The 23,788-nt window shown below is 40.2% G+C and overlaps 1 pseudogene; it reads left to right on the forward strand.

Moving 5' to 3' along the window:
* Positions 1-330: 330 nt before the first annotated feature.
* LOC117078639 lies at positions 331-16,924 on the forward strand (annotated as a pseudogene).
* The last annotated feature ends 6,864 nt before the right edge of the window (positions 16,925-23,788 follow it).

A 23,788-nucleotide genomic window follows, 5' to 3' on the forward strand; every position in this document is an offset into this window, starting at 1 on the left:
CTACTCGGGAGGCTGAGGTGGGAGAATTGTTTGAACCCAGTAGGCAGAGGTTGCAGTAAGCAGAGATTGAGCCACTGCACTGCACTTCAGTCTGGGTGACAGAGCGAGACTTGGTCTAAAAAAAAAAAGTAGTTCATTGAGTGAATATTTATTTATTTAATTTATTTATGTGACAGTCTTGCTCTGTCACCCAGATTGGAATGCTATGGCACGATCTCAACTCACTGCAACTTGAGTGAACATTTAAAAGTGCCTGAACTGAACTTGACAAGGTCCATTTTGAGACTGAGTGGTAAAGCCTTTGTGTCAAGATCAGCAGTGATGTGGGACATGGGTCTGTTCCGCATGCCAGCTGCAGTGTGCACACTCTGCTGCTGCCCTGGGACTAAAGACGGGGCAAATGTGACCCACCATTGCTGTCAATAAACTGCCTTTGAAACGTAATTTTAGGCTCAGTAAGTAGCATCATTAAAACTGTAAGAAGGCATCATTAAAACTGATATTATTTACATGTACAAACAAATCATGCTCAGACTTCCCCCATACATTCTCTCTCAAGCAATAAAAAAAATTGATGGATACAATTCTACAGTTGAACAAATATCAACTCTGATATCTTGGCTCTCTTCAGTGTTTCAGGGCTACAGGTGGTCACTATTTGCTACCTGAAATATCATTTTGTTTATCTTTTATAAAACCACATTGCAATTACGTTAGAAATTAATGTCAAATGAATTGGTAATCAATTCTTGAGTGTCTCCTCATCTGGGGAGGAGGTGGAGTACTGAGGGAAGTACTCTGAAGTCATTAAAAGTGGAAAATTCTCCCCTTTGTGGTTTTCCTCACTTTGTGGTGTCAGTGTCTGTGTGCTTGCTTGCTCCCCGATCTGATCCCCAAGGCAGAGGCCGTGCCATATTTGTCTTTAAATTCTTAGTAGCTAACCCAGTGTTAATACATAGCAAGAGCTAAATAAACATGTATTGAATAAAGGAATGAATGAACCAGAGTTACTACTGTCAAAAATATTCATATTTTTTCTAGCTTTTTCGTAAAATAGGTGTTTAAAATATTCATGAATAGATTTCCCCACCCCCCATGGGTTCATTATTTCCTTAAAGTATGATTCCATGAATTTGATTTTTGAATTAAGGAATATATAATTTATCTTTTTAATGTATTTAATATTGCTTTTTTTTTTTTTTTTTTTTTTTGAGACGGAGTCTCGCTCTGTCACCCAAGCTGGAGTGCACTGGCCAGATCTCAGCTCACTGCAAGCTCCACCTCCCGGGTTCACGCCATTCTCCTGCCTCAGCCTCCCGAGTAGCTGGTACTACAGGCGCCCGCCACCTCGCCCGGCTAGTTTTTGGTATTTTTTAGTAGAGACGGGGTTTCACTGTGTTAGCCAGGATGGTCTCGATCTCCTGACCTTGTGATCCGCCTGCCTCAGCCTCCCAAAGTGCTGGGATTACAGGCTGAGCCACCGCGCCCGGCCTAATATTGCTTTTAAAGCTGATTTTAAAGTCAATTTATAATTGTAACACCAGCAATAATGGGACAACGATTATTATAGCACATAGACTTTATGTGTGTCCTAATATAATGCAGTTTGAAATACACAGTGCTATGATATATTTTTTCCCAATATTTTAACCTTAATTTAGAAATAACTTTTAGTCTCAGAAGATGGGTTGTTCTATAAGACATCTGTCTGATCAGGTCTCTTCAATTGGTCAGTGTCATGAAACACAAAAAGGGTGGAAAGGGAGGATATTCTAGATGAAAAGAGATTTGAAAGACATAGCAACAAAGGCAATCTGTGGACCTTGATTGGATGTTTGTTCAAACCAATTAGCTAAAAAGTCATTTGGAGGACAATTGGGAAGATATAAATATAAAATGAATATTAGATAATATAAAGGATTTTTTGGTTTGTTTGTTTGAGACTGAGTCTCAGTCTGTTGCCCAGGCTGGAGTGCAGTGGATCTCAGCTCACTGCAACCTCCTCCTCCTGGATTCCAGTGATTCTCTTGCCTCAACCTCCTGAGTATCTGGGACTACAGGCGTGCACCACAACGCCTGGCTAATTTTTTGTGTTTTTAGTAGAGACAGGGTTTCATCATGTTGGCCAGGCTGGTCTCAAATTCCTAACCTCAAGTGATCTGCCTGTCTTGGCCTCCCAAAGTGCTGGGATTACAGGTGTTAGCCACCATGCCGGGCCAATGCTTTTCTTTCAGGTTGAAGAAATCCCTTTAGCATTTCTTGTGGGACAGGTCTGGTGTTGAAATCCCTCAGCTTTTGTTTGTCTGGGAAAGTCTTTGTTTCTTCCTTCATGCTTAAGGGATATTTTCAGCAGATATATTACTCTAGGGTAAAAGTTTTTTCCTTCAGCACTTTAAACATGTCATGCCACTCTCTCCTGGCCTATAAGGTTTCACTGAAACGTCTGCTGCCAGTCATTTGGGAGCTCCATTGTATGTTACATGTTTCTTTTCTCTTGCTGCTTTTAGAATTCTTTATCTTTGACCTTTGGGAGTTTGATTATAAAATGCCTTGAAGTAGTCTTCTTTGAGTTAAATCTGCCTGGTGTTCTATAACCTTCTTGTACTTGAATGTTGATATATTTCTCTAGGTGTGAGAAATTCTCTGTTATTACCCCTTTTAGTAAATTTTCTACCCCTATCTCTTTTGCTACCTTCTCCTTAAGGCCAATAACTCTCAGAGTGGTCCATTTGAGGCTATTGGCTATTTTCCGAATCTTGTAGGCATGCTTCATTGTTTTTTAAGCCTTTTTCTTTTGTCTCCTCTGACTGTGTATATTCAAAAAGTCTGTCTTTCGGGCGGATCACGAGGTCAGGAGATCGAGACCATCCTGGCTAACCCGGTGAAACCCCGTCTCTACTAAAAAATAAAAAAAATTAAAAAAAAAAAGTCTGTCTTCAAGCTCACTAATTTTTTTTTCTGCTTGATCAGTTCTGCTATTAAGAGACTCTCATGCATTCTTCAGTGTGTCAGTTGCATTTTCAACTGTAGAATTTCTGCTTGATCCTTTTTAATTATTGTAATCCCTTTGTTAAATTTATCTGATAGAATTCTAAATTCCTTCTCTGCATTTTATTTGAGTTGCCTCAAAAAAGCTATTTTGATTTCTTTGTCTGAACGGTCATATATCTCTGTTTCTGCAGGGTTGGCCCCTGATAGCTTATTGAATTCATTTGGTGAGATCATGTTTTCCTGGATGGTATTGATACTTGAAGATGTTCTTCAGTGTCTGGGCATTGAAGAGTTAGGTATTTGTTGTAGTCTTCACAGCCTGGGCTTGTTTGTACCTGTCTTTCTTGGGAAGGCTTTCTATGTATTCAAAGGGACTTGGGATTCAAGCCCAATAACACTGTGGTTTTTGCAGACTCAGAGGTACCATCTTTGTGGTCTTGGATAAGAACCAGAAGTCTTCTCTAGATTATCAAGCAAGAGTCTCTTGTTTTTTTTTTTCTTCCCCCCTTACTTTTCCCCAAACAGAGTCTCTCTCTGTGTGCTGAGCTACCTGTAACTGGGGGTGTGCATATCTGTGGCCATCACCACAGGGATTGCTCTGGGTCAGATCTGAAGCCAGCACAATACTGGACCTTGCCTAAGGCCCTCCCTTCAGGGTAGTGAGTTTCACCAGGTCCCAGGCATATCCAGAGGTGCTGTCTGGGAGCCAGGAATTGGAGTCAAAAACCTTCGCAATTTATCTGATGTTCTATTCTCAATGGCTAAGCTGGCGCTCAAACCACAACACAAAGTCCTTCCTGCTCTTCCCTCCCATTTCCACAGACAGAGAAGTCTCTCCCTGTGGCCACCACCACCACTGGTCCATGGCAGGGTTCTGTCAGGCCACCACTAATGTTCATGTAAAGCCCAAAGTTTCTTCCGTCAGCTTGTGGTGAATGCTGCCAGGCCTGGGGCTCACCGTTCAGGGCAGTGGGCTTCTCTCTAGCCCAGAGCAGGTCCAGAAATGCTGTCTAAGAGTAGGCCTAGGGGCCTGAACTTGGGACCTCTAAGAGCTCTGTCCACTGTGGTTGAGCTGGCACTTAAAGTGGAACACAAAGTCCCCTTTACTTTTCCCTCTGCTTTTATCAAACAGATGGAGTCTTTCCCTGTAGCCATTATAGCTGGGAATGTGCTGGATCACCCCAAAGCCAATACATGTCAGAGCCAAAGGCCCATGGCATACTCCCTGGGTATCACTGGAAGTTACTCAGGCCCCAAGGGCTCTTTAATCAACAGGTGATAAATCCTGCCAAGAGTGGGTCCCTCCCTTCGAGGTAGCAGGTTCTGTTTAGGTCCAGAGTGTGTCTAGAAATGTCCAGGTGCCAGGGCTTGAACGGAGGCCTTACATCTCTGTCCAATTACCTATCCTACTGTGGCTAAGCTGGTATCCAAGGTGTAAGACAAAGTCCTCTTCACTCTTCTCTCTTTCAACAGAAGGAAAGAATTACTTTCATTGCTGCAAGCTGCACTGCCTGGGATGGAAGGAGGGATGGCACAAATATTCCTTTAGCCACATCAGCTGGTGTCTCCCTAGGTCACTAGTCACCCTAGTTTACTGGCTCTAAGTCCAGTCTAGCACTAGGAGTTGCCTAGGGATTGCAGTCCTTGTGTCCTAGACTGTCTTTCAAGTTCACCTACAACTCCAGAGCACTTCAGTCCACAGTAGTGATGCTTGCTGAGAAACTCAAGTTCTGACCGCTGGGATGGGCTATTCCCCTCTGGCTCAGTCTGGTCCATTCACAGGCACTTGCTGAGCCCAGCATGGCTTTATTTTCCTCTATGGCAGGGCAGTACAGAGTTCAATGTAATGTCCCCCAGTGAATGCACTCTCCTGGTGATTCAAGACTCTCTCCTGCCTTCCTCAATGCCTCTTTTGGCGATACAAAGTTAAATCCAGGTACTGTGATTGCTTACCTGATTTTTGTTTCCTGTGATGGTGCTTTTCTCTGTGTAGATAGTTGTTAAAGCCTGGTGTTCCAGCAGGGAGGACAAATTCGGCCATGTTGCTCCACCCTCCTGATTGTGAAATTTCAATTAGCACATTATCCTGCCAAGTGAAAAAGAGTCTCATTATGATATGGAGTCTTGTGCTGACATCTTGGGACAAGCTGCCCACAGCATGAAGTTGTCAACTTCTTGACCTAGTTTGCAGTCTGAATGTCTCCGGTTATGCTATAGGGTGGCTTGGTGAACTTTCAGAGTGGCCTATACAACAGGCATGAGACTTGTTTCTTAAAATTATCTAGCTTCTGCTTGTAGGGCTTCAGGAATAGAACAGTTCCCAGTTTTCATAATTTTATAGAAGCTTGATTGAAGAAACCTAGAAGAATTTAGAATCTAGTCTAGTCTACAGGTACATAACAAATACTCAAAATAATGCATAGGACTACAATCTAATAACAAGTGTATTATAGCTTTTCCTTAGAAATATAACTTTTTCTGTCTATATTGATCACCTAATAATCTCATATTTGAAATCTTGAGGCTAAGAAGCCAAACCAAAGCAGACTTTAGATTTTACTTCCAGTCTTAAGGTTCCTGAGCCTGCCAGGAAATGATAATTTTTACTTACTCTCTGTAAGACTGGGAACCCTTGAAACCAGGCATTCTGTACACATTCTCAAATGTAATATTCCAGTCAGAGCTTTGGTAATATAACAAATGTTTCCAGTTGTATGCTGTTATAAAGAGAGCAAATTTTTATTGAACTTATGCAAATAACTATATTGCCTATATCACACACAAATATATAACTATATTATGCAAAAAACTAAATGAATATTCACAGATAGTTTCCACCTTTTGGAGAATTCAAGTAGGGAGAAAGAAATAAATGCTTCTGCCTTTGTTCATAAAAATATACTTTACCAAATTTCTTTAAACTACAGACAGCTTAAGACAGAATATTTTCTTTTTTCTTTTTCTTTTTCTTTTTTTTTTTTGAGACAGGGTCTTGCTCTGTTGCGGAGGCTGGACTGCAGTGGTGTGATTTTGACTCACTTAAACCCCTGCCTCCCAGGCTCAGAAAATCCTCCTACCTCAATATTCTAAGTAGCTATGACTACAGGCGGGTGCCACCATGCCCGGCTAATTTTTTTGTATTTTTAGTACAGACTGGGTTTCACCGTGTTTCCCAGGCTGGTCTCAAATTCCTGGTCTCAAGGGATCTGCCTGCCTTGGCCTCCCAAAGTGCTGGGATTACAGGCATGAGCCACTGCACCCGGCTGAGATAACATTTTCTTAAATCTGGAAAACAAAACATTTAAGTGAAGAACCAATAATGTTTGAAATAAAAGTCATAAAAACATTATCTTCATCAGTTATTTAATCTCTTTTAATTAATTTTTGTTGTGCTTGACCTTGATTTGTTGTCTCACAAATTCACCAGTTTCTTCTTAGAGTTCTGAAATTTTTTATTTAGTCAATTGTTCTTAAAGTTACTTAAAAAAGAAAAAAGAAAACCTCTGGCCAGGCGCTGTGGCTCATGCCTGTAATCCTAGCACTTTGGGAGGCCTAGGTGATCAGATCTCTTGAAGTCGGGATTTTGAAATAAGCCTGGCCAACATGGTGAAACCCCGTCTCTACAAAAAATACAAAAATTAGCTGGGTGTTGTGGCGCACACCTGTAATCCCAGCTACTCATGAGGCTGAGGTGGGAGGATCACTTGAACCCAGAAGGCAGAGGCTGCAGTGAACTGAGATTTCCCCACTGCACTCCAGCCTGGCGACAGTCCATCTCAAAACAAAAAGCAAGAAACAAACAAACAAACAAACCCAAACCTCTATTGAAGAGTAATTGTCAGAGTCTTTTTCACAAATCTGATTGCAAATACTGTTAGAGAAAAATCAAAACAATAACTACGGATGACAAAAACTTAGAAGAACCATGGTTAAAAATCTGATAGAAGTTCATTATAATCAGCAATTGATAAGGAAATTGATTATTTCTGTGACATATAACATAATAAGCAGAATTATGACTGGCAATATATTGGATTTTAAGAGTTTTATACACTTTGGAACATTCATATCAATAATACATAGATGCAACTGAAAGAAGATCTAGTGTCATTTATTTGACAATGCTTCCCATGTAACTTACTAAATAAGGCTAATCATTTAATATCTCTAAAGATGAGAGATACATCCTTTGATGCTCTCCAGGGATCTGGCTGTAATATCCCAAAGTTGATTTTAGGTCAAAAAGACTTAATTTAGAATTTTGATAATGGGGAGGCCTGTTAAAGATGACAACATGTTTAAAACCCTTGATTAAGACAGGATAACAGGCTGAGTACAGTGGCTCATGCCTGTAATTTTAGCACTCCTGGGAGGCCAAGGCAGGCAGATCACTTGAGCCCAGGAGTTCAAGACAAGGCTGTGCAACACAGTGAGAGCCTGTCAGTATAAAAAATAGAAAAATTAGCTGGGCATGGTGGTGTGCCCCTGCAGTCACAGTTATTTAGGAGGCTCAGGTGGGAGAATCACCTGAGCCCAGGAGGTCAAGGCTGCAGTGAACCGTGATGGTGCCACTGCACTTCAGCCCGGGTGACAGAGTGAGACCCTGTCTCAAAAAAAAAAAAACAAAAAAACAGCATAACAGGTCACTGTTAATTAAGTAATAAAATTGAATAATAGTAAGTCATTTAACTAGAATGATAATCAGAATTCAAACACAAAACAGAAACTTACACTGATGTAAAAGAAAAAATGCTTTAACCTTTTCAAAGCCTGGTTTTCCCAAGTAATCAGAAAACCTAATAAAGACAACACAGGAAAATGTCTTCGTAAAACATAAACATTTTGTTCTTAGGCTAGTTACCAAAAAGATAAAGAAAAACCTCCTTCAATGTGATTACCTCTTCTCATAGGAAGCCCATTCAGATACCTGGAAATGAACCTGATGAAAAGGTACTTGCATTTTATCAGATATAGTAAGAGTGTGGGCCCAAAGGTGATGAGCATTGTATCAGATTATAGAAAAATGTAAACAAGTAAACCAGTACCTTGTACTTGTACAGGGAAATGCATAGCTCTTAGGAAAAGCATGAGATGTCTCCTTGTTACATGGAGCAATTAGGACACATCAAGAAATTGTCATGCAGGAGGAAAACATTGCTTTCCCAGGCCTTCAAACTAGAGCATTTCAGTGTCAGGTCATAACAGCAGAGTTAGTACTGAAGAAAAAAGTTACAGGAGCTGACAAGAAAGTTAAAAGAGTTATCACCCCAGCCAAACCAGAAGATGTGTGTGTGATCTGCAAATCACGTGCAGCAAAATACAGTAAAAGTTGAATTTCTGAGACATGAATTTGAGAAGCCTTAAGAGCCTTAGAGAACTTCTCTACCTTGAGAAATTAGATAACCACTCTAAACAAAGAAGATGGCATTTCCAACCTGAAACTAGAGAAATTAAATGCATCTCAGAAAGAAACTCAGCAGAAATAGAAACTGTAAAACAGGAAGAAGCTGCAGTTTGTAATACACCTGTTAAACAGCTTTCAGAATTAAAAATCAAAACTCCTTGCAGTGTTAGTAAGAGCAGATCAATACTTCGAGAAAACTTTGTTGTTTTAACATAGGGGAGCAGATTAATTTGTTTTCTATCATTGTATTATTTTTTTCTTGAGATGGAGTCTCGCTCTGTCACCCAGGCTGGAGTGCAGTGGTGCGATCTCGGCTCACTGCAAGCTCCGCCTCCTGGGTTCACACCATTCTCCTGCCTCAGCCTCCCGAGTAGCTGGGACTACAGGTACCTGCCACCATGCCTGGCTAATTTTTTAAAAAAATTTTTTAGTAGAGATGGGATTTCACCGTGTTAGCCAGGATGGTCTTGATCTCCTGACCTTGTGATTTGCCCACCTTGGCCTCCCAAAGTGCTGGGATTACAGGCATGTGCCACCGCACCCAGCCCTATCATTGCATTTTTAATATCATAGCTCAATTTTTAGAAGGACTTATAATTTCCTTCTAATTATAGCCAACTTGATAACACACAAAAATGTCTTTCATAAATTCATGCTTCACAAACATTTTGTGATGTACACATACCTTCTATGACATGCTTAGACTTTCTACTTTGAATTATACTTCCTCTTTCTTAAATAATCAGTCATTTGACTTTCAGACAAAAGTTTACCACACATAATTCTTTCCCATACAAAATTATTCTTTTTTTTTTAACTCTTTACCAAAACTATATCCTCATAACTTTCTTTACATCTCTCTCTGTCCTACTTACTGGTTTATTTCTATCTTGTTTATATTTCCTTCCCAAATTCATATTTTGAAATAACCTTTAATAACCTCTGAACTTAGAACACGTGTTTTTTATTATTCTAAATGAAGAACACATTTTTATGCCTTTCTTACATTTTATCTCATAAAAATCTTTGGTATGCTTTATATACAGAATTTTATATATTAATTAGAATTTTTAATTCTTAGTAACCTCAATTTCTAGTGAAAACCTAGGAAGCAAGAAGTTTTTAAAAATGTTATGACAACATGTTTATTTTTGAAGTATTTTTATAGATTTTGGAGATGCAAGTGCAGTTTAAAAAACAGATTTAGGAGGTACAAGTGCAGTTTTGTTAAATGGATATATTGCATAGCACTGAAGTCCAAGCTTTTAGTGTAGCCATCACCCAAATAGTGTTCATTGTAACCATCAAATAACTTATCAACCCTCACCCTCCTTCCACCCTCTCACCCTTCCAAGTCTCCAGTGTCCATCATTCCACTCAATATGTTCATATGTGCACATTATTTAGATCCCACTGTTCTTTTTTTTTTTTGAGACAGAGTCTCATTCTATCACCCATGCTGGAGTACAGTGGTGTGATCTCAGCTCACTACAATCTCAGCTGCCCAGGTTCAAGCAATTCTTCTGCCTCAGCCTCCTGAGTAGCTGGGATTACAGGCGCCACCACGACTGACTAATTTTTGTATTTTTAGTAGAGGTGGGGTTTTGCCATGTTGGCCAGGCTGGTCCTGAACTCCTGGCCTCAAGTGATCTACCCATCTCAGCCTCCCAAAGTGCTGGAATTACACTGCACCCAGCCTAGCTCTCACTTCTAATTGAGGACATGCAGTATTTGACTTTCTGTTTCTGAGTTATTTCACTTAATAACCTCTAGTTTCATTTGTGTTTTTGCAAAAGACATGATTTCATTCTTTCCACAGCTGAGGAGTATTTCATGATATATATATATATGCCACATTTTCCTTATCCAATCATTGATGGATATTTAAGTAGATCCCATATCTTTGCTTTTGTGAATAGTGCTACAATAAACATGTGAGTGCAGATATCCTTTTTATGTAATGATTTATTTTCCTTTGAGTAGATACCCAGTAGTGGGTTTGGTGGATTAAATGGTAGTTCTATTTTTAGTTCTATGAGAAATATCCATACTGTTTCCCATAGAGGTTGTACTAATTTACATCCCCACCAATTGTGTTTAAGAATTCCCTTTTTTCCATATCCTCACCAACATCTGTAATTTTTTTGACTTTTTAATAATAGCCATTCTCATTGATATAAGATGGCATCTCATCTTGGTTATAATGAACATTTCTCCACTGATTAGTGATGTTGAGCATTTTTTCATCTGCTTCTTGGTCATTTCTATGTCTTCTTTTGAAAAATGTCTATTCATGTCCTTTGCCCAGTTTTCAACAGGGCTATTTGTTTTTCGTTGTAGTTAAGATATTTTAGTTTGTTGCAGATTCTGAATATTAGTTCCTTGTCAGATGCATAGTTTGCAAATGTTTTCTCCCATTCTGTAGGTTATCTTTCACTCTGTTGATTTTTTTTTTGCTGTGCAGAAGCATTTTAGTTTAATTAAGTCCCATTTGTCTATTTTCATGTTTGTTGCATTTGCTTTTGAGGACTTAGTCATAAATTCTTTGCCAAGCAAAGGGAGCAATTTTGAACTATCACATGTCAGTATTTTATAAATGAGAATTTTATTATTTTAGAAACATTTCCCCATAATGTAATTTGTGTGTATTGTTAGACTCAAATATACTTAGTCTTTCTATAAAATTTAAGAAGCCAAGGAAAAACATATTTAAGTTCAACAATTTATGTTTTGGAATTTATCTTATTTGGAAATGACCTGGACATTCAATGAGTATCACTTAATTTAACATAACTTTAGAATTTTAAATCATACAAAAATTTCACTTATAAATATTTATTCCATTTATGTTTACCTAATTTATGTATTTTTATCAATATTACCTAAATTATTTATGAAAACTGAGATATGAGATAAAGCTACTCATCATTTCAAGTAATTTCTCTGTTAAACATGTGTACAGTCTGTGAATATCAGGTGTTCACCTAAGTAAGAACTTGAAAGTTAATTATATGGGTATTTTGCTGATAACTTAGAAAACATAGCTGTTTTTATTAAGCCAACACTATTAAATTAGTCTTACTTGTCAAAGAGTTACACAAACAGAGATCATTATGTTTTTAGGCTGGGTTTATAGTTTTATTATCTTAAAATATCTAGCAGAGACAAATATAATCCTATCTGACTAGTAAATCCAGACAAAAATGTATGCTGAAATTCTGAAGACATTTTTACTTTTATTTCATCAACAAATTTAAAACAAGCTTATTTATTAAAGAAATGATTACGTCACATGCACTAAAAGGCATTTGGGTTGATTACTCCATAATTTATATAAGCACTCATTTATCTAAGCCAATCTGAATAGAATTCCTTAAGGGATTTCTAGCTGACTATGGCAGATTTTACCATGCAGACACAACATACAGAATGTGTAAACACATATAGATACACATACCACAATAAAGATCTTACAGTTTTTAGAATTTTAGTCATGAGATAGTAATCCATAGTAATATATACTTATTGGTTTATAAAAGATAGTTGGATCCAAATTATATTTCTTAGAAAATGGGGTCTGTTCATATAGCTAAATGTTATTTACCCTGATAGGTAGTCTAATGAAGGCTGTGGACCAAAATTTTGAACAAAACAGTTTGGTTTTCTTTTTTTAAATCTCTTTTGCCCCTTTACACCCCTCTCTCTCTCTCTCTTTTTTTTTTAAATCAGTTTCAAATGAATTTAGAATGAAACATTCAATTGTTTATTTTTCAGCTTGAATTGGTTGAATTGTATAAGAAAAATCAAATCTCCAAATAGGCTTGGGTGTTTTAGTAACAAATCTATGTTTTGCTTTTTTGTCTGGTTTGCTTGATTAGTCAATGTGGGTAAGAAAGCATTTTAGCAGGTTTTTTATTTTGCTTTGTTTGCTTTTTCTCGGCATGGCAGACAAAGCCATTTTTATGCCAGAGAGACACCTTGTATTATTGCTCTGAGCTTAAGATTTTGACCTGTTTAATCTGAGAGCCTAACTTATAAACATTTATTTATGTTTTGGAATTTATTTTATTTGGAAATGACTTGGACATTCTATGAGTATCACTTAATTTAACATAACTTTAGAATTTTAAATACATAGTAATATATACTTATTGGTTTATAAAAGATAGTTGGATACAAATTATATTTCTTTGAAAATGGGGTCTGGTCATATAGCTAAATGTTATTTACCCTGATAGGTAGTCTATTTTATTTTAGAATATCAATCCCTTAATTAACTGTTCCTCACCCTAAGCAATTGTTTTTCAGGCAAACTAGAATTTACATTTCGTATCTAGATTGTTGGTTGCCACAGAGCTGTTGTAAGTTGTAAAGCCATTAGTTTGAAAGCCCTTTAAGACTGTGAAAAAAATCTTGTCTGGAATGCCATAAGCAGTGTGTTTATCTCAATACAAGTAGAAAAATTAGCAGATTCAAAATAGGCAGAAAAAAAATAGAGATATAGAAAACTTAGAAGGCTCTACATGTTAACTCTGCAGTTACAGTTTCTAATTCAGCTTTAAGTAAAACAAGCTTGGGGAGGTTGAATGATCCCCATGATGGCCACTGGTTTAAAAACATGGCCAGGCATGGTGGCTCATACCTGCAATTCCAGTGCTTTGGGAAGCTATGGCAGGAGGATCACTTGAGGACAAGAGTTCATTACCATCCCGGGCAACATAGTGAAACCCCATTTCCACAAAAAAAATAAATAAATAAATTAAAAAATGTAAAATGCATGAGGAAAATCATGTAATTGGCAGGAGTCCCCAAAAACCTGGCATGCCTGAATGTTTGAGAATATCATTTTTGTTTTATATTAATCTCTCAAGAGTGAGGAAAATTCTATAATTCCTGTCACGGAATTTGGACTGATGTTTTAGATAGTGGTGACTGTCCTAGTGGTTTTTAATTGGCTGTCTTATGCCCACCATTTAGAGTGTTTATTTTTGCTCTCAGATAATGTTTAGAAACAAGCAAGGGGGAAAAAGGAGCCAGATGATTTACAGATGCACAAGACCAAACCCAAATGAAACAAAAAATAAGAGTGTTCACAAAAATTTTAAGCCAGGCATGCAGACCACACAAAATACTATACCAGACATGCAGACCCAGACAAAATGTAAATTCTGTAGAAACCAGAGGACTCAAATCAGAAAAGCATTGTTCTTATTCCAGATAGCACCTGCCAGAAAAGACAAAACATCCTGTATTATCTCAGAAAGTGAAAAAGAATTCACTGAGGAAAGGGAGTCCAAGAAATATAAAGGATATTTACTAGAGCAGAAAATGTAACTCATGGCAGCATGGAGCGCAAAAGGGCTCAGTTGATACTTCACCTGATACCAGGGGCTGCCGATTCCTCTGAGGTGGGTGCACTTGGGTCCCACTTCTGAGATATCATTTTATTAATCTAAATAACAAACAGGGAGGCTCTAAGAGAAAAATGTTTATTTGAGAATAGGGCACTGCAATGGCAACACATGTGCTGTGGTAAACTATGTGTATATTTAGGGAGATAAAGACAGACAACTTTTTAAAGAAAAAATGAGGATAATTACATGATTGTTTTGGAATAATTATCCTTAGCTACAAGAATCAATAATAAGAGTGGTGCCAGTACAAGATTAGATAGGCAGTTGCTGGGCAGATGTCCTTGCAGAAGAATTTTTGTGTGTGTAAGGTTGTGATGGCCTTTGTGCACAGCTTTAGTTTTTGCAGTCTTTTGTCATAATTCTTGTTATCAGGTATTTGTGCCTGAGAACTCTTCCTTCATGGCGTTTCTTGGCTCTATTTGTGAGGATTTTTAACACAAGTGACTTTGTTTTTATTTTGACAACCTTCACAGCCCCAGTCCAGCATGATTGGTGTCCTTATAAGAAGAGGAGAAGAGACAGATGGACATACACAGTGGGAAGATGATCTGAAGATTCACAAATGGAATGCAATATGACAACAGAAGCAGAGACTGGAGTGATGTGTCCACAAGCTGAGGATTGCCAGCAACACCAGAAGTGAAGAGAAAGGCGTGGAACAGATTCTTCCCTAGAGCCTTCCCAGAGAGGAGGGCCCAACTCACACCTTGATTTCAGACTTACAGCTTCCTCTGAGAAAATAAATTTCTGTTGTTTTAAGTCACCCGACAACAGTCTTAGAAAAAGAATACAGACTCTACTAAAAATAAAATCTCTGGCTCAGAAAAAAAAACCATAAGCACAAATAAAAATTAAATGATTGAGTTCCAGTGTTATGAAGTGAAAAGGTCAGCAAATGCTCTCTTCCACAAACAACTATAAAACTGAACAAAACTGTAAAAAAATTCATTTCAGGGCTTGGAATAGACCAAAGGCAAACAACAAAATGAGGAGCATTTATTTATTAAAAACTGCTGAACTTTGGGTAGGAATAGTAGGAGTCTAGTTTTGCTTAAAATGAAGTTTTAACATGATTATAAGGGAAAGAAGGAAGATGTTATCTCATGCAGCTATCATCATGCTAGAACTTCTCATTCATTCTCAAAACAATTTAAACACACAAATGACACATGAATATTTTCTCATGGCAAAATAGTAAAACAATATCAATACAATGAGATTCCATATTGATTCTCATCTTTCATTCTCATTTCTTTTCTTTGACAGTAATGCAGCTAGGAAGATAATTTATATTGTGCTTGTTTTGATATTAAATAATATCATAATGTCCTATATCACTGCTGCTGGAGCCACATCTGCAAACTCTGAGGTCAGTTCCTGTGGCACCAGCGGGGGAAGCGGGTGCTCCAGTGACCCACCCAGGGAATGATGATGAGGTGAGTGAGAATGAAGCCACAGTACAGTGGCTTTGCCAGGAGGAGACGTGTGTCTGTGAGTAATGCTCTGCAGAGTTCTTTAGCATCTCTGAGTTTCTGGAACATAAGAAAAAAATCACACTAAAAATCTACGTGTTCTATCATGAATGACAGGGAGGGGCCAGTGTCTTCAGAAGACTTCTCCAGAGCTGTACTTAGTTACCAACCACCCAGTCCAAGCAGTGAGGATGGTCACAGGGAGAATGGTGTCAGCTCAGGGGACAGGAAGAAACCAGTTATGGACCTTGCGGTGTACCTAAAGACAGAGACCGTCCTGCTGCCCGCCTCCAAGATATAAGCTATTTACCCAAAAGCAAAGTGGCTAACACAAATATGACCTCGCAGGCACTATGGGGCACCAAGGTGGTGATGAATCAGCAGAGTGCAGATGTGCTGCCTGTCCCAGCGCCCATTTATGCTTGAGCAGATCCTGTGTCTGCAGCAGCAGGAACAGCAGGTACAACTCACCCAGCAGATCGCATTCAGGTGCACATGTGGACCTCTCATGCTCTCCACTTTGGCGGTGGGTGACGACCCTGGGCAGCCGCATGTCCCAGCAGGTTTCTACGGCTGTGACTTTGCTCAGCCAGAAAGCTGGAAGCCAAGGTCTGTCTCCGGATGCGTTGAAACAAGCCAAAGTACTTCACGCCAACATCCCTTCTGCCAACATTCCTTCTGCCAACATCCCTTCTACCGCCAGCTCTCTGTCCCCAGGGCTGATGCCCTTTGCACTGAAGCCAGATGGAACCAGGTTGTTCCCAAACATCATGTCTCCTCTCCCAAGTGCTTTGCTTCCTCAGATGCCGGGCTCAGTGCTCTTCCAGAGTCCTTTCTCCACGTGGTGCTAGACCCATCCAAGAAAGGGAAGGGGAAGCCACCGAACATTTCCACAGTCAACGTCAAACCCAAAGACCAGGCGGTTCTTTACAAGCACAAGTGTCAGAGCAGTCCCCCTTCCATGTTTATCTGAGCCCAGCCAACCTATGTCACAGTTGAAGTTCCTGGCACGTTTGTGGGACCCTTAATATTGTTCCCAGGATGACTGCTTTGTTAGCAGCCCAGCCACGCCCACAGGCCCAGCCATGCCGACAGCGCAAGCAACATGGCTGCATGTAGTGTGGAAAGAACTTCTCGTCCTCTGGCGCTCTTCAGATTCACAGGTGGACTCACACTGGAGAGAAGTCATTTGTATGCAACATTTGTGGGCGAGTTTCACCACCAAAGTCAGCTTCGAAGTCCTTTACATGATCCATGGGGTGAACAATAACTCAGCCCACTGTGGGAGGAAGCTGGCCATGGAGAACACCATGGCTCTGTTAAGTATAGACAGAAAACAGTCTCAGAAATGTTTCCCAAGGAAATCCTGGCCCCTTTGGTGAACGTGGACCCTGTTGTCTGAAACCAGTAGACCAGAATGCCCAATGGCAGTCTGGCCATGAAGACCAATGAGATCTCTGTGATCCGCAGTGGGGGTGTTCGTAACCTCCTGGTTTCCTTGGGGTCCAGCTCCACTGTGATTAGCACCACCGTCTTCGAGATGGATGGCTCCCAATCAGGCATCAGTGCAGATGTGGAAAAACCAGGTGCTACTGACAGCATTCCCTCACTTCCTGGAAGAAAACAAGATTGCAGTCAGCTAAACTAAAGGAGAACTTGCATGGAAGGAGAAATGCAGACACAGTGACATCTCTAGAATCCGCTTTTTTGGTAAACACTCATCTCCTGTTTTCTTTTTCTTACTGATATGCAAATGATGTTTTTGAAGGTTGTGACCGCAACCTCAGGCAAGTCCTCCAATCACGACTGTTGCTATGCTGCTTTGCAAAAAATTGAAAAATCAAACAACAAAAAATGTTCATACCAAAACAAATAAAGACTAACATTAAAAAATTTTTTGGAAAGAAGTGGGTCTTGCAAAGTAGCTTTTGTACTTGGGACAAACTGTATACATAGAATCTTTGTACAACCTAGAATTTTTTCCAAAAACTGGTTACCTATTTCAAGGTAGAACCATTGGAACTTATTGAACCAACATGGAAAAGACAATGACTTAGCCTAATTGAGAGGAGGGAGTACTGTGTACTTCCATGATGACTGTATGTGGATAAAAGGACAAGGTCTGCCATCTATTTAGGGGCCTATTTATAGACCCCACCTTGTCCCCATCTTATTGTTTGTTTTTTTGAATGTACTTAAAAAAAAATAAAACTAAGGTTGTAGAATTATAAAATTGCTCCAACTTTTTTTTTTTTTTTTTTTTAAGACGGAGTCTTACTGTTTCACCCAGGCTGGAGTGCAGTGGCGTGATCTTGGCTCACTGCAACCTCCACCTCCTGGGTTCAAGTGATTCTCCTGCCTCAGCCTCCTGAGTAGCTGGGACTACAGGCATGCACCACCATGCCTGGCTAATGTTTTTGTATTTTTAATAGAGATGGGGTTTTACCATGTTGGTCAGGCTGGTTTCAAAATCTTGGCCTCAAATGATCTGCCCACCTTGGCCTCCCAAAGTGCTGGGATTACAGGCGTGAACCACCATGCCTGTCCTGCTTCAACTTTAGAACCGTAAGTCGGATACCCTCAGATGGACTTATGGTAGTCCTAAGGGAGTTAGTCTGTGTGTTGCTGCTTAAATGCAGTTCAATTGGAGCCCTGAGAGTGCCAGTGTCCTCCCCACACTTCCCATGTGCTGTCCTCTTCATGAACCCCAGAAGAGGTGGGCACCTGAGCAGGGAATTTCAGGTGACTTAATTTAGTTTGTCAGTGCCTACTCTGTTGAATAACTGGGTTTTCATTCTTGAGAAGAAACTCATGGAAGGGTGTGTTTCCTATCACAGGTTCACATACTAATTTTTTTGTTGAATTTCCTTAGTTCAACAAAATTGGGACCTAAGCCAAGTAATTATGAAGTTTTTTTTTTGTTTTCTTCCTGAATATTTCATGAAGGCTATGAAGTTGGAATAGGCAATTCCTGGGTGTGAAAGCTTTAATTTATCTACCTCATTTACTTTTAAATTCTTTTGTAGCCATAGTGTCTGTTTTCCTATTTTAAGACTGATGAAGTATTCCCAGGCTCTGTCTAAAACCTAGGAGTTGTATTGGTTGGAAGAGCTGAACATCCAAGAGGTTTTTGTGATGCTTTTTTTGTAATCTCCTTTTGTAAGTGTAATATTGAGCAAATGAAACATTGCTTTCATGGTTTAACAAGAAAGGAGAAAGAAAGATTCTAGCTTCTGGGAGGAAAGTCTTTTCCCTCTAGGTAGAAGGCCCTGGCTGAAAAGTGGATACAAGACTGTTAGTCAAGGTGTTGTCTCTTAGTTATTGCACCTGACTTTAGGATTCCCCAGATATTATTATATTATTATTATTCCTGCCATGTTGTGCCTTTTCTTCTGGAATTGTAAATGAACACATTAATAGTACCTGTTTAGACTGTGAAATGGATGTCACCAAAAACACACCAGTGGCTTTCTCACTGTTGAGCTAATAATGCCTTGTGAATGTATGATCTATGGAGAAATCCCTTTTGTTGTACCTGCTGATGCTGTCTGTCTGTTGGAAAACACATTTTGAATTTCCCCCCCCCAAAACTTAGTTATTTTACTTCCTGCAAATCTGTAATTATTTCAAAATTAAAACTTAAAAATTATAGACAAGAAAAGAAACTGTTTCTTTTACATTTTTTGTCACTTCCACAGCAATGCTGTATTTCTTGTTCATTATATAATATTGTTTTCATCCCTGGAGAGAAATATTTCAGGCCTGGGCCTGTGAGTAAGAGGCTCCTTGCACCCACTTGCTTATGCTTTTCCAGGCCCAGTGCTATTTTTGGAGGCAACATAACCTAATTTCTGGGCAAGGAATCTAGGGGCTATCCATTAATTTAGAGATTGAAAATAAAGGGAATCCCCCAAAACAGGGATAAAAGCATGTCCATGGTTTTGGTATTTGTTGAATTTTTCAACCAATTATGTACCTACGGCATTCTCCCGCCACCTCCCACTGCCTGTGGCACAATTTCCACCATGTATTCTCTTCACTTGTACATGAACTCCAGTCCCTCCCAGCCTGAAGTGTCCTTCCCAGATCTTTGTTTCCTTCTGCAGTGCATAATGTAGCAGAAAAATCAGAATCATACAATCTTAGGTGCAAATTCCTGGGTATAAACTCACCCCTTACCAGTCTTGTGACCTTGGACCAGCAATGTCACTGAGCCTTGGTTTCCTCTTCTCTCCTTCTGGGGTGATCCCTTTCTCCCAGGACTGTGCAGTACAGTTGGTGAGGACTTTTGTGGAAGACTCTTGCCAGGTAAACATTAGCTCCTTTTTCCTTCCCTGACTTTAGCAGCTTCCCCTCCCGGCCAACATTCCGAAGTTCCTCTATGCATCTATGCTCCAAGAGCATCTGTGGAGGCTGGTACCACTTTGCCTCCTGTTTTCTCCTTGCCCACTGTGGTCTGGCTTACATGCCCATATTCCCACTGCAGCAGAATTCTCGTAGGATTTACAGATGGATTTCTAATTGCCAGACAGGACAGATTCTTTTTCAGTCTTCCTTTTGCTTGACCCTCTCACAGCATTTTGTTCACTCTTACCCTCTCTCCTTTTGCTTCTACAACAGAACATCTGCCTGTTCTCCTCACTCAGATTGTTTTCTCCCCTTGGTTCCTTTCCTCTGCACACTCTGCCCTGCTTGGATACCAAGCTCTGACATGGACTCTTCTCTGTTCCCTTCCTTAGATTGACTTTATCCTCACCAAGCCTCTCGTGTCCTGACTATTCTCAAATCCAAATTGCCAGCTCTGGCCTCTCTTCTGAGCTCCAGACCTGAGCTTCAACAGCTTTTTGGACAGATTCTCCATATGACTGTTGTGTAGACTCTCAAACTCTGCCAACTTCCCACTCGCTTGCTTTTCTGAATATAATTTCCTTCGTTGTATGGGACAATAAACTCGTGCACCTTATTGGATTACTTTGATCCATCCCTTCTCCAACCCCCACCCTATCCCTTCAGGTCACCCTTCAAACATGAGATTAGACTTCCTGAATGATTGAGAAGGGACCAGATGACACAATCTGGAAAGACTAGGAGTTGTCTCCTTGTGAGGTAAGGTTTGACCAGTGAAAATGGGAAGTAGGAGGGATCCTATCTCTCCTGTGGACCACTTCAAGGCATAGTTGCTGGTTGTGATCTGTTGTGCATGCTGACCAAACTTCCTGTTGAAAGATTTTGCTTTGTTTGTTCCCCCTGAAGCAGAGCCAGAGACAAAGCTAGCAAACAGATAATTTACTTGGGAAATGATCCCAAGGAGTAGGAATGAGAGACACTGTGAGTGAAACAGAGAAGGTGGGAAAGCTGGTACAAAGATACATTATTAAGTAGGCACCACTATGGGTGGTGATTGATGCTTAGTGATGTCAGGTGATCTAAGGAGCTTTGTGAAGTGCATCTAAGAATTATCCTCCTGGAAACATGAAAGGGGAACACTTATCCATCGGCTCCTGTTTCCCCATGGATGTTAACTCCTGGGTACTTCCAGGTTGTAAATGTGTAAGTGCTGAGTGGGATCTCCCAGCATCCCACATTGGCATTAGAGTGACCCTGGAGCAGGAGGAGAGAAGCCAAAGAAAGATACTCTCAGGTTGCACCTGTATAAAAGTGATTGAGACCTGTGTAGAACTGTTGCTGCAGAAGTGATTGGAGTAGGAAATAGGGCTGAGATTTGAAGTAGAACACAAAAGTTGTCAGATATGGACCTACTGTGTCTCTTTGTGGCCTCGTTGTGAAGCAGTTGTCAGTGCAGTAATTAATTACCTTGCACTGCCTCACACATTTTTTTCTTGTTTCACTTCCTATTTACTTCTCCCTCACTCTTATGGGCTTGTATCTTCAAAGTAAAGTGTTAGCACTTTAATCCTTGCCTCAGCCTCTGATTTCTCAAGGACTCATTACAAGACTTTTTTTTTTTTTTTTTTTTTTTTTTGAGATGGGGTCTAGCTCTTGTAGCCCAGGCTGGAGTGTAGTGCCACGATCTCAGCTTACTGCAACCTCTACCTACCAGGTTCAAGCAATTCTCCTGCTTCAGCCTCCCAAGTAGCTGGGATTGCAGGCTTCCACAACCATGTCCAGGTAATTTTTTTTTTTTTTTTTTTTTTGAGGCAGAGTCTCGCTCTGTCGCCCAGGCTGGAGTGCAGTGGCACAATCTCGGCTCACTGCAAGCTCCGCCTCCCGGGTTCACGCCATTCTCCTGCCTCAGCCTCCCAAGTAGCTGGGACTACAGGCGCCCGCCACCTCGCCCGGCTAGTTTTTTGTATTTTAGTAGAGACGGGGTTTCACCATGTTAGCCAGGATGGTCTCGATCTCCTGACCTCGTGATCCGCCCGTCTCGGCCTCCCAAAGTGCTGGGATTACAGGCTTGAGTCACCGCACCCGGCCAATTTTTGTATTTTTAATAAGAGACTGAGTTTCATCATGTTGGCCAGGCTAGTCGCAAACTCCTGACCTCAGGTAATCTACCCACCTCAGCCTCACAAAGTGTTGGGATTACTGCTGTGAGCCACCATGCCCAGCTGATAGGGCAACATCTTAAGAGGCTGGATAGCTTCTCTTAATTGCTATGGAAATAATGCTTTTTAAAATCAATGTGTAATAGTTTGATTATTTATGACAGCACAAGAGAATGGTTGGATCAAGGCAGTCAACATACTTTTAAAGCCAGGGAGCTTATATGGCAGCTTTTATTATTTTAAAGGTTTTCTTTTTCCAAGGAATTTTTTTATTGATGTGTAACCTGTAGAAAAGTGCACATGTTACAACTACAGACTTTTATGAATTTTCACAAAGCAAGCACAACCATATAACCAGTCCCTGGACTAATAAATTTGAAATTATCAGCATCTATGAAGGCTCTCTTATGCCATCTTCCAATTACTTTATGCTTCTTTCCAACAGTAACTATTATCCTGACTTCTCATACTTCTATGGCAGCTTTTAAGGAGATCATTGTCTGAAGCAGTCACAGGTCAGATTGTGCTGACAATCAGACCCAGAATCTGATTATGATGGCAGCACAGCAGAAAAGACTATGAGAAGTGGTCACATAGTCTTGTGAGAGCTTGAGACCTGAGTTGGGAACATTTTGGTAGCTGAATGCAACTATATTAAACCCTAACATTCCTTTGAACTCCCCAAGTTGGCAAAAGCAATCTCTTCCCTCTGCCAAAGAATAGCTGCCCCTTGCCTGGAAATCATGTTAACCTCACTTGAGTGCCTCAGTGCCTCACAAAGAGGTACTGATTCTCAAGACTTGCTGCCATTATTTGTCATTTCTTCCAGGCCAAAAACTAGACAGACCCCAGCACAACCTCAATGGAGAAGAAATAGCCTAAATGTCAAAGGAACTTACGGAACTTTTTACTGTGTGTCAATTAGACCTAGGGGACATTTGTGGGACAGCTTGTGTGTGGAGCTCTCATTAATGGAATTAGTGTCCTTATAAAGAGGTCCCAGAGAGATGCTCTGCCCCTTCTACTATGTGAAGACACGGTGAGAAGTCAGCAGTCTGTAACCTGCAAGAGGGCCCTTACCAGAACCTGACCATGTTGGCACTCTGATCTCAGATTTCCAGCCTCTGGAACTGTGAGAAATAAATTTATGTTGCTTATAAGCCACTCCATCTATGGCAATTATAGTAGCCCAAACAGACTAAGACACTGCTGTGACAAATTACCATCAACCAGTAGCCTACAACAACATTAATTTATTATTTCACAGTTCTTGAGGCTAGAGGTCCTAAATCAAGGTGTCAGTAGGGTTGGCTCCTTCTAGAGGCTCTGAGGGAGAATCTATTCCATGCCTCTGCCTTAGCTTCTAGTGGTTTCCAGCCATTTTTGGCATTTTCGACTTGTAGATACATTACTAATCTTTGCTTTTATCTTCACATCATGTTCTCCTCTGTGTGTCTCTGTGTCTTCTCTTTTTCTGTCTTTGAAAAAAGACATTTTGTCATTGGATTTAGGGCCCGTGCTATATCCAGGATGACGTCATATTGAGATTCTTAATTATATCTGCAAAGACACTATTTCTAAGTAAGGCCGTATTCACAGGTATTGGGGCTTAGAACTTGTATGTATATGTTTGAGACCACTATGTAACCCACCACATAGGTCTTTAGAGTGTTAAGTAAGGCTCAGGGCAGATTATAAAACTGGATATAACAGAATTCTTGACACAAGTGCATGTTCTCCTGATTGTTGGACCAACAAGTTGGCTTGGTAAGGGCAGTTTTATTCCTTGCTGATCTGTTCTTCCAGCTAACTCACAGACTTGCAGTAGGGATCAGAATCAACTACTGCCACCTTGGTTGACCCATAGATGTGCAGTTAGGAGCCACAATAGCCCCCCTGGCCACCACAGCCTAGAGCGGAGGCACTCAGCCAAGTGCATTACAGATCAACTGAGTCCCAGCTGACCACAGGTACATGAGTGATAACGAATGATTATTTTAA

Source organism: Trachypithecus francoisi, unplaced genomic scaffold (genome assembly GCF_009764315.1).
Source record: "Trachypithecus francoisi isolate TF-2019V2 unplaced genomic scaffold, Tfra_2.0 Lachesis_group0, whole genome shotgun sequence".
In the NCBI taxonomy this organism is placed as follows: domain Eukaryota; kingdom Metazoa; phylum Chordata; class Mammalia; order Primates; family Cercopithecidae; genus Trachypithecus; species Trachypithecus francoisi.